The sequence below is a fragment of the Syzygium oleosum genome, unplaced genomic scaffold (genome assembly GCF_021117445.2).
Source record: "Syzygium oleosum isolate NSW1041296 unplaced genomic scaffold, Sole_v2.1 Sole_v2.02, whole genome shotgun sequence".
Lineage (NCBI taxonomy): Eukaryota > Viridiplantae > Streptophyta > Magnoliopsida > Myrtales > Myrtaceae > Syzygium > Syzygium oleosum.
Genome location: NW_026607486.1, coordinates 2,560,813 through 2,571,498, shown reverse-complemented (window position 1 = coordinate 2,571,498; position 10,686 = coordinate 2,560,813).

Sequence of the window (10,686 nt, the reverse complement as noted above, 5' to 3'; positions counted from 1 at the left end):
CTCTCGTTTCCATTCCCCTAATCCTTTTTATGGGGATCACATAGCACAATGCTATCGATATTGCTCTTTTCAACTTTTTTTCATCATTTGATTTACAATCTTACGCATCGATGATGCATCGCGATTGATAGTCATACACACTATCAAGTGATGATGTAGCGTGGGATGCTTATTGAATATGTCTCGACATTAGGCTGTTGATCTCTTGCAATACGCACAAATCCTAACATTTAGACACTCAATAATAAATTCAAATTTGGAATCGAATTCAAGCCCTTTTATCATGATCAAACATAGTACCGGTTAATTCAATAAAGCGCGTGGTAGTAAACTTGAATTGGGAAAACCTTCGCCGCGCCAAATTCCAATGATCATTCTCTTTTCCTAAGGATGAAAATTACTGAAGAATGACTTTACACAGACATAAAGCTCTAAAAGATTGATTGAGATATCGAATGTGATGTGACAAGATGGTATGGTAAATCTAGGCAGTAAATGCGAGAGACGCTTTATGAAAGAAAAGTGCTGCAACCAATGCGAACAAAGGGGGGACAGAACACACTGCCAAAATAGTTTTGGGGCCATCTCAGACGACGGGTCGCTGTCGTCTCCAACAACAACAGTGCATGTTTGTCATGTGGTCTTTGTCGTGGATCTTCATTTCATCATACAATGAATCCCCCAAAAATTCCTTCATTACCAATCTTCTTCTTTTCTACCTTTTCTGACATTATCTCCTTGCTCTTGTTTGGCCACTGGACCTGGTCACGTCCGTGTTCGAGAGGATGGAGATGTTGCATCGACTTTGTTCCATTAATTCGTGTATATATGATCACGAATAATTGGGTTTGTAAAGAGTTGGCAATCATCCTATTTTGCTGAGACCTAGACCATTTGGAGTCAAGAATCACTTCTTGAACTCCTAAGACCTAGAGCATGGCACCAAAGTGCCATTGGGGATCTCGTGTTTTTTCGACATACGAACGATCACCACTAATCTAGCAAAAGAAGATGAGATTAACAAATGAATGAATAGAAGCGAGCTTGTAGATGGATATGCCTCCATGGAGAGGACAATGTAGAGAAGGATGGCATGTAATGAGTCCAAACTTGGGAGAAAAATCTTGGAAACGAGAAAAATGATGGTCCATCCATACGTGTAGGTCATGGAGAAATTTGTCAAAGCGATTTGAAAGGTGGGGGCAATTGATTTCCCAACCATTGGTAGTTGCCTCAACCATACGATTTCCTTTCGCTAAGCTATCATTTTGCATTGTTGTTCCGATGTTGACCTATCATCCCTCCATAAAAACTGATCAGAAAAAGTGAGAGAAGGGAAGAAAAGGAGGGGACAATACTCTAGGTCATCATTGTGATTTTGCGAGGCGAATTGCTTCGTCATCTCTCGAGTTTTCATTGAACTACTCGATGCTTGTCATTTCTCAAAACAAGGTACGTGATGGAAGTCTTAAAATGATACACGAAAACTATATAATCCCACCTCCCATACCACATATAGGTCAAAAAGCAAGGACAACAAAACAAATGCGCGGTATTTTAAGAGAAAATGATATAAACAATCTCTTAACATTGAATAGTAAGTTAAAGTTTAGGGATTACATTGAACGAATTAAAAGTGCAATGACCAGATTGGGCCAATAGTCATGGACTATTTATGTTATTATCCTGTATATTAATGAACACATTTCACTGAAAATGGGAATTCACCCAAATAGCGAGAAATCTTTCACAAAAAAATTGATTCTTGAGTTTTCTTTTTTGTGCAAATGGTTCTGTGATGATTCTGGACGGCAAAGTTGTTGGCTTTAAAAGTGAAAATAAAGAGACGAAGGTGAAAATTTAAAGTACACAGAAATAAATCTTACAAGAAAAATAAATGGAAATAGTGAACTTCATTGAATAATATGTTTTGGCAACAATATCCTCTTTTACAACAAATATAGTGAGTATTTATAACCCACTGACCACAATTACAAACAAGCAGTTATTACTCTAAGGCTCCTTTGTATTGCGAAAAATGTGACATTTCTGAAAAATATTTTTCGAAAAGGCATTTTCAAGAAAATGATAATATTTTTCGGTGTTTGGTTGAGATTTGAAAATAAACAAAAAAATATTTTCTGTCATATGGTAAGAAAAATCTCATTTGGTCGGAAATTGCTAACGTGCCTTGGCGCCGCCGCCCGCTGCGCCGCCGCCATCCGCCGCGCCGCCGCTGGTGGGCCGTCGCTCTGTCGCTGGCCGGCGCGCCGGCCGCCGCCGGGCCCGCGAAAATATTTTCCGAAACTTTTCATATTGTCCGAACACCGAAAATTATGTTTCGGAAAACATTTTCCAGGACTTAAAATATTTTCCAAAGGATAATATTTTCCACAAACGAACGCTTTAAAAGACTCTTAGCAAAAACGACATTTCTCAAAAATGTTTTTCGAAAAGGCATTTTCGGAAAATGATAATATTTTTCTTTGTTGAGATTTGAAAATAAACTAAAAATATTTTGTGTCATATGGTAAGAAAAATCTTATTTGGTCGGAAATTGCTAACGTGAATGCTGGCCGTCCTACGAGGTCCTATGTGGCACGGTCACAGTGATGTAGACAAATTTTGTAATTTTTAATAATTTTTATTTTGTTTTGTTTTCTTTCTTTCTCCACTAGTCGCCGGGCCTCGGTGATGGCCGGCAACAGGCCATAGGAGCCTCGGGCGAGGCTTAAGCTCGCCGCCTCGGGCAAGCTCAACGTCATTGGATCTAGCGAGGTGGAGCCTCGCCCGAGGCAGATTGTGACATTATGAAATTCGACCCATTTTCGAAATTTATGAAATGAATATATCTTCAATGCACTTTTAGTTAAATCTCCCTCGGATTTGATCACTCTTGAGAAGACTAACCGTTAGGGAAAGACTAGCTAGGAAATGAGTACGTGGACCTAAGAACTTGATCATGAACTGATACTTCAACCATAAAGATTGACGAGGGAATATTTTGGGCAATTATAGATCGATCCAAGAATGGTTATGGAATGATTCGCCAATGTTATACAATTAGATTGCGGGTGATTACGCTTGACCATTGTATGAATTTAGAACGATCCTAAACCTATTCCGAACGATCGTGTCCATCGAAACTAGTGATTGACCCTCGCAGTTATATGACAACCGAGGTCGCCATGGCTTGAGTAAACTTAGATGTGGTTTGATAACCGAGTCAACCATGGGTCGATACGCGTAACTCCTAAAAGCCGTCCGTTAGTTTGAGATATACTAAAGTCGCGATTGATTGGTTTTAGCCATGAATTAGAGTCCAGAATTAGGTATCTAACTTTCAAAGTTCCACGACTAATTTATCGGACGCCGTCTCATTAAGCTTGGCCATTTGTTGGTTCGCTCGGAAATTATCGGAAAAGCATAATTTGGACCGGAAGTTAGAAAAGACCATTTTACCCTCGAGATATTTGAATTCATTTGTTGCATTGAAGGGCGATTTGGACTTTATGGCATTTCCATCTTGGCCGAACTACATAGACCACTTTGCCCCTCCTCTCATTGCTTATTTATTTACTTGTCATTAGTTATTTTGGGTAATTAAGTTGGGAGATAAAATGAGGACCTTTGGATCTTGGAGTGGTGAGCAAGATAGAATCCTAACCCTTGATTGTGAGTGGGGTAAGTAGTGGGGTTTTGAGTGGGTTTACTAGACTCTTCTCTCTCTCTCTCTCTCTCTCTCTCTCTCTCTCTCTCTCTCTCTCTCTCTCTCTCTCTCTCTCACATTTGGATCAAGACCACTCCCTCACTCTCACTCTCTCCTTCTCCCTTGAGTTTTCGACTGACCACCACCACCATCTCAGCCATGACCATCAACAGCAGTCGCGTCGTCGCCGTCCAGTCGCCAGAGGAGCACCGTCGCCGCCGTCCAACCGCGGCTGTGTTGCTCGCCGTTGCCACCTAGCCCCCTTCTTGCTTGTCCGCCATTCCCTTACCTTCAACCGTGACTTGCTCGGCCACCAGCCGTCCGCACTGCACGTCTCCGCCGACCAGCTCCCGTTCGCTGGTCACCACCCACCACCCTCATGATTCGCTCTCTCTTGTCTGGTCACCACCACCACATCACCACCTCGCCACCACAATGTGACCATCAGCATCTCCCCGTCATCACCAGCCATCACTGCCCCTCCGCTGTGAGCTGCCGTTGTCGCCGTTCGCCTTCGTGGTTGCCGAAATAGCTGCTACTCGCTGTGGCTGTTGTTGCGGCTGCCTTGCTTGGTTTCTTGCTTAGGTTTAAGTGTAAGTAATTCCCCAAACCTTGATTAGGACAATGGGTAACTAATTGACATGTTTAGGGGCTGATTTAGGACTGTTTAGAGACTGATATGGATGTGGTTTGTGGACTAATTAGTTGATCACTTAGTGGCTGTTTTAGTGGTTGGTCTGGGGACCGAATTGTGGCTGAGTTGTGGTTTAATTGAATGGTTGATCATGTGTGATTGGTGACTGAATTGTGTGCTAAATGGAAGGACCGAATGTGGACTGAATTATGGTGGAATTGTGGCTAACATGTGGGCTGATTAAGGACCGATTGAATGCCATGTTAGGTGGTTTAAGCGTTGGTTGATCTTGTTTAGTTAATCGCCGATGGTGTTTGATTGTTTAATGGTTTAATTTGATTGAAATGTGGTTGTTTGATTGTGGCTTAATCCATGGCTGAATCGAAATATTGTTGGCTGAGTTTGGACCTTTAATGGTTGATTTGATTCATGTGTTAACCGGTTATGCAATTGACGTTCAGATGTAATTGCGCTTCATGACATGTTCATTCATCGAGATTTACACGTCATAAACACTCGGCATTGACTAAATTGCAAAGATAGGAATTGGCATTGAGTGTATGATGTGTGCGTATGGTCATGGCACGTTCCGTCTAGGCGGGAGTTCTAAACGATGCCAGGCGGGAGTTCTAAACGATGCCAGGCGGGAGTTCTAAACGATGCCCGGCGGGAGTTCGGATACCGTCTCGGCGGGGGTTCTAGACATTGTCGATCGCGGCGGAGACCGGATCAATACTCCTTTATGGAATGCCATCTGATACTTGGCTTGCCGGGGGGGTGTTCGACCCCAGAAGTTACCACACCCGAAGTAGCGGGGCGATGTCCGGCTAGACTAAAAGACCGGCAGGGGTTCAGTTGTGCCCAAGGGGCCGTTAATAATCTGGACTTAAATGAGTGCGATATGCAGTGGGGAAATGCTATAATTGAGATTCACATTGAGCGTGTCTGGATTATTATGTGTATCACACACATTTATGCCACGCGTGATATTGACATGCTCAAGGAGCAATTGTCATGTTGTGGCAGTTTTCTAACGTGCATGGCTCATGTATGTGTCAAGACGAGGTAATGGCGTCTGTGATTGTTTATGGCTTGTTGGTCGTTAGTATTGCATGTTTGGTTAGTTCGGAAGTACGCGTTAGCCTAAGCGAGACTTAGGTAGTTACTTATTGAGATTTATTCTCATTGTTGTATTTAACCATTTCAGACCCCCGACCATGACTAGCCCTCATCGACGTGTTGGGGTACCCATGGATATGGACCATTTAGAAACAGGTTACCCGATAGGCGAGGACAAGGTTTATATTAGGCATTATACAACGATATGGGTAGATGATGGCTTAGCTTATTGAAGGCCCCACACCTTTTTGGGCTGGTTCTATCATGATGGGGATGAGGTGACTGGCCCGATCCAAGGATTTGATGGCTCCCTTCATGGCGGTGATGAAGACATGGAGTGGGATTCCATAGAGATTGATCCCCCTGACGGAGAAGTTATCGATCCTGATCATACCAATATGGAGAAGTCGGATCCCGAGCCTTACGACAATATGGAAGATCCGAGGATGCCGCTAGGGTATCGCGAGGATTGAAGCTAGGTCCAGTCCTCCGTCTTTTGAATACCCTTTTTAGTAGAGAAGCTAGGCTAACCAACCACCAACCCTTTTTGTTGTGCGTGGTTCTGGTATAGTGGTCTTTAGCAAGGCTTGTAATTGTATATTTGCATTTAGCAATGTGTTTTATAAAAGTGGTTTGTTGATGTGTATCAAATATCTTTCTACTATCCCGTTTATTTGTATGCTGTTCGGAGAGTTCGAGTTTGCTTCCGCTTGTGCTTATCGTTAGAGGTTCATCTGGGTCGGCGACAATTGCTGGAATGTCGCATACTTAACGACCAATGCGGGATGTTGCGTATTCGTGGGATTCGGGGCGTGACACAGACCCTCGCCAACCCAATCTTGTGGTCGGTCGTCGGCCGTTGCCAAGGCCTAGCGACTGTCGGAGGAAGAATGACAAAGAAAAAGAAAGAAAATAAATAAAATAAAATAAAAATATTTAAAATATATATTTTTTATTTTGGCCTCGATGGACTCGAGCATGGGAATTGAGGAGCTAAGCTCGGCCTCGATATTACCAGGCCCGGCGTCCTAGGCATGGGTATCGGTGTCCCCGGCTCGACCTCGATGGACTCGGGCCTAGGCGTCGTGGACCCGATCCCATTGTCAGGAGCCCAAGAGCTAGCGTTGGGATTCACGAGTCCAAGCGCAGAGTTTTTGGTCCAAGCACCGATATCTAGTCATATTTTATAAAATGATTTTTGATTTTTCAAAAAGGAATCCATTTTCCTAAATTTAAATTTTGGTAAGAAATCTTTTCCGTCGACTATGATAACACTTTTAATTGACTTATTTTCCTAAGCGAACCAAACGCCGGAAAATGAGGAAAATATTTTTCGTAAATTAAACGAAGGTTGCGTTTGTGCTACGGAAAAATTAACGTTTTTGGAAAATGCTTTTTCAAAAATCATTTTCCAGGAAAATGATTATTTTTGTTTATTTGGTGATATGTGATTGAAAACGTTTTCTGGTGTTTGAATCTCATTTGAAAAATGATTTCAATCCCATGATTTTAGCTAAGGTAAAAAAAAATTTATAATTTTTTTAATATTTTTTAAAAAATTCGAAATTTTCATTATTTTTTATTTTTTAAAAAAATTCTAAAATTTTATATTATTTTTATTTTTTATTTTTTCTTTTCTTTCCTTTTTTTTTTCTCCTTCCTCCGCCATAACCGGCTGGCGACGACCTCAGGTGAGGCCGAGCTCGTTAGATCCCGGCGTGCTAGAGCCTCGTCAGCCTCGCCGCGATGAGGTCGAGCTCGCCCGAGGCCGGAGAGCTTGAGTCTCGTTGGGATTTGGCGAGGCTCGAGCTCGAGCTCGAGCTCGCTGGGATTGGCCGAGCCTTGAGCTCAAGGGCCAAGTCGCGAGGCAACAAGCTCAAGGTGAGGTCAAGGTTGTGAGGTCAAGGTGGTGAGACGGGCCAGGCTTGAGCTCGACCGAGGTCGGTGAGCTCGAGCCTTGCCAGATCCCAACGAGATTCGAGCGTGCCGGCCTCGGGTGAGCTTGACCTTTCCGCGGCGAGGCTAGTGAGGCTCTAGCTCGCCGGGATCTGGCGAGCTCGGCCTCGCTTGAGGCCGGTCAACTGCCGGCTCGCGCTTGTGGCTGGTCGCCGGCCATCGCCGAGGCCGGCTACCGGCGGAGGAGGAAGAAGGAAAATAAAAAGAAAAAAGAAAAGAATAGGGAACAAAAAAAAAGAAAAGAAAAAAATATTAAAAAAGTCAAGGGAAGCAATTTCGAAAAGTATTTTTACCTTTTAAATTAAGAAATTCACTTTCCAAATTTTATATATGAATGTTTTCCTTGACATGAAAGTATTTTCGGTTGACTAATTATTTTTGACGAACCAAACGGGTAAAAGTCTGAAAATAGATTTTCAAAAAATACTTTCCTCGAAACAATCACACCTGAAGTCTCGTTACACTTACCTGTTGCATGTTCTCCGAGATCCATGGGGTGCTTTTTCGTACATTGACAATCATTATCATAGAGGTTACAACTTTCAATGCCACCTAGGAAACCATTGTTTGGTGATAAAGGCTCCATTCGACCTCTGAGCCTGTGACTCAAGCATCCTCCTTTCTTGGGTCGAACATTGAACAAAATTTCACGGTAGTTGGTCACTCAAAGGTTCTGCCGACAAGACATGGTACTTGTCAATCGCCTTTCATTAGATACCAATGTCGCTCGTGCATAGTTTGTCGATTTGCTTGTGTCCTTTGAGTATCCTCTTTTGCCAAACTCCTGATTAATCGATCAAACCTCACGATTTCTTGATAACAAAGAGTTGATTGTTTTTTTTTTGTAAACAGTTCATAGAAATATCTCCGAAGGACATGATCGCAAGTGAAAATATGGATTTGTACCGTAAGAAGAACTGAAAATATCCCAAAAAGGAATTGTTGAAGTTGGAGAAAGGTATTTTTCACTGATCATGTATGCTATCATCCTAATTGAAGGTGGTGTTTCCGATTGATTTATGAACGCGGATAGATTTGCTTTTTGTTAAGTTAACGAGGGTAAGGTCTATATTTGTAATCTACCAATTAGAAATCGAAAGATCCTTGGTCCGCTTGATGAATGCTAACGCACTTTTTGACTAGGAACATGAATATGGACATAAGAAGCCCATGTGATGATTGTTGAATCTACACAAGAGAAGCCCAACATCACCGTGTAACCACGAGCGAACGAGCTCACTTGCAAATTATTGCATTTTCTTCTTGTGGCTTTTTGTAACTTAATTTTCTCCGTGAGAAAACATATTTTCTGTTACTTATGATAGAGAATGCACACTTGTAAAAACAAAATAAGATTATTTATAAATGCGGATAAATTTTCTTTTTGTAACTTAATTTGTCCAAAATGGCTGACGTGGACGCGGCCGTCCTACTAACATAAACAATTTTTAATAAATTTTTTTGAATTTGTTATTAACTTTTCTTTTTTTCCTTTTTTTCTTCTCTCTCTCTCTTTTCCTTTTTTTTTTTTTTACTTTTTTCTTACTTGCTAGTGGGGATCGTGCATCCGTGGGCGAGGCAGCCTTATCCAAATTAGTCTCAATGGCCTCGCCTAAATTTGGGCGAGGCTGAGTGAGGCTGCAACCCTCGCTCGCGGTTGACGAGGGCTTCGCTCTCCTTGCCCAATGGCTGGCAAGGGTCGGACGACGTTCACAGGCCATAATAAAAAAAAAAAGAGAAAAGAAGGAAAAAAATAAATATATAATTCAAAAAATATTATTAAAAATTATTCACATTTGTACCAATCGTGCCACATAGGACGGCTGACGTTCACATAAGAGATTTCAGGCCAAAATTGATCGGATGGATTCAATTAGCAAATATGAAAATGTTTATGACTCAATTAACACAATTAAAAAGTTCACGACTGAATTATCAAAAGTGTAATATATTTATGATTTTTTGGACAATTTTCCCTTCTTAGAAACCCTTGGCTTATCCCATATCAAGCATGCTTTAGGAAAGACAAATACCAAATATGATCCCACTTTTTACTCCTTTATCAATTTTCCTCGTCTGTTTTCCAAAGTACCAATTTGAGTCCTTAGATAGAACCTTATGCACCAAAAGACTACATTGCTCTCTTTCTAGAAAACATCAAGCGTGTCTTAACTCTTCACCGACCACAAACTCCAATACCTCCAACAGTACATCCATAGAGCCTCACTTCCTCCACCCCCGCTGCCGTCGCCGGAGACTGTCCCACTTTCTACGGCCACATCTCCCATTGTTCATATCGTCGCCTCCACTCCCGCCACCACCCTCGACACTCGAAGCCCCCTTCTTGATTATTTGGCTCGTTTTCTTTTTTTGGGTCTCTCTCTTTCTCTCTCAATGTGAAGGCGAGAAGTGCTAAGTAGTGAGGAGGCCGAGATGGAAGGCTGGTTCGACAGCAGTTGTGGTGCCCGGATGATGATGGTTACAACTAGGTTACGGTGGTTAGGTTTAGTAGAGAGGTTTGTGCTTCTGGGTTGGGGATAATTTGGAATTGAGTAAAAGGCATTTTACGAAGCAAGTAGTGATTTCGTAAATAATATTAGACTAATATCTGAACTAAGCTGCAAATTGGTATTTAAGATGAACACGCATGATGGAAAGAGGTAACTTAGAAATAAAGGAGCCAAAGTGATAATTGATGGAGAGAGGTAACGGTTACATTTGGTATTTTCCTTTTTACCGACGATGTTTGCAAAATTGCATTCGTCGACATGAATGATCGTAATATAAGCTTAAGCCCAATGCCAAAAATGCTCTTTGAATTTTAGAACTTGTATGGTATAGCTTCGACTGTAAGTTAGCTGTGCTGTGATGCGACTACACCGTGATGGGTCGTACCTCCGTGTGTTTGGAAAAACACATCAGAGTTGTACCACCTAGAAGCCAGGCAAGCAACTTCTCTAAAATTGTTGCATCGAGGTGCTTTGCCGATCCTCGTAAAAGCCGCCGCACCTTTTTTCACAGTCGAATTTATTACTCTAAGCCAACCGAATTGATCCACAACCCCAAGCATATGAAGAGAAGCAGGTCCCCTTGCGAATCTTTAGCCTATTCATCCAAATAATTCAAGGAGCACGACGCTATTTTGCCAAGGGTCCACCGAAGATATGAAGCCACACAAGAGGACATATGCATGATTCGATGAGGCCATGTGATGGGGGTTTGACATCACACCAAAAGGGGACTCGTTCCAACTTCCCCCGGAACAAAA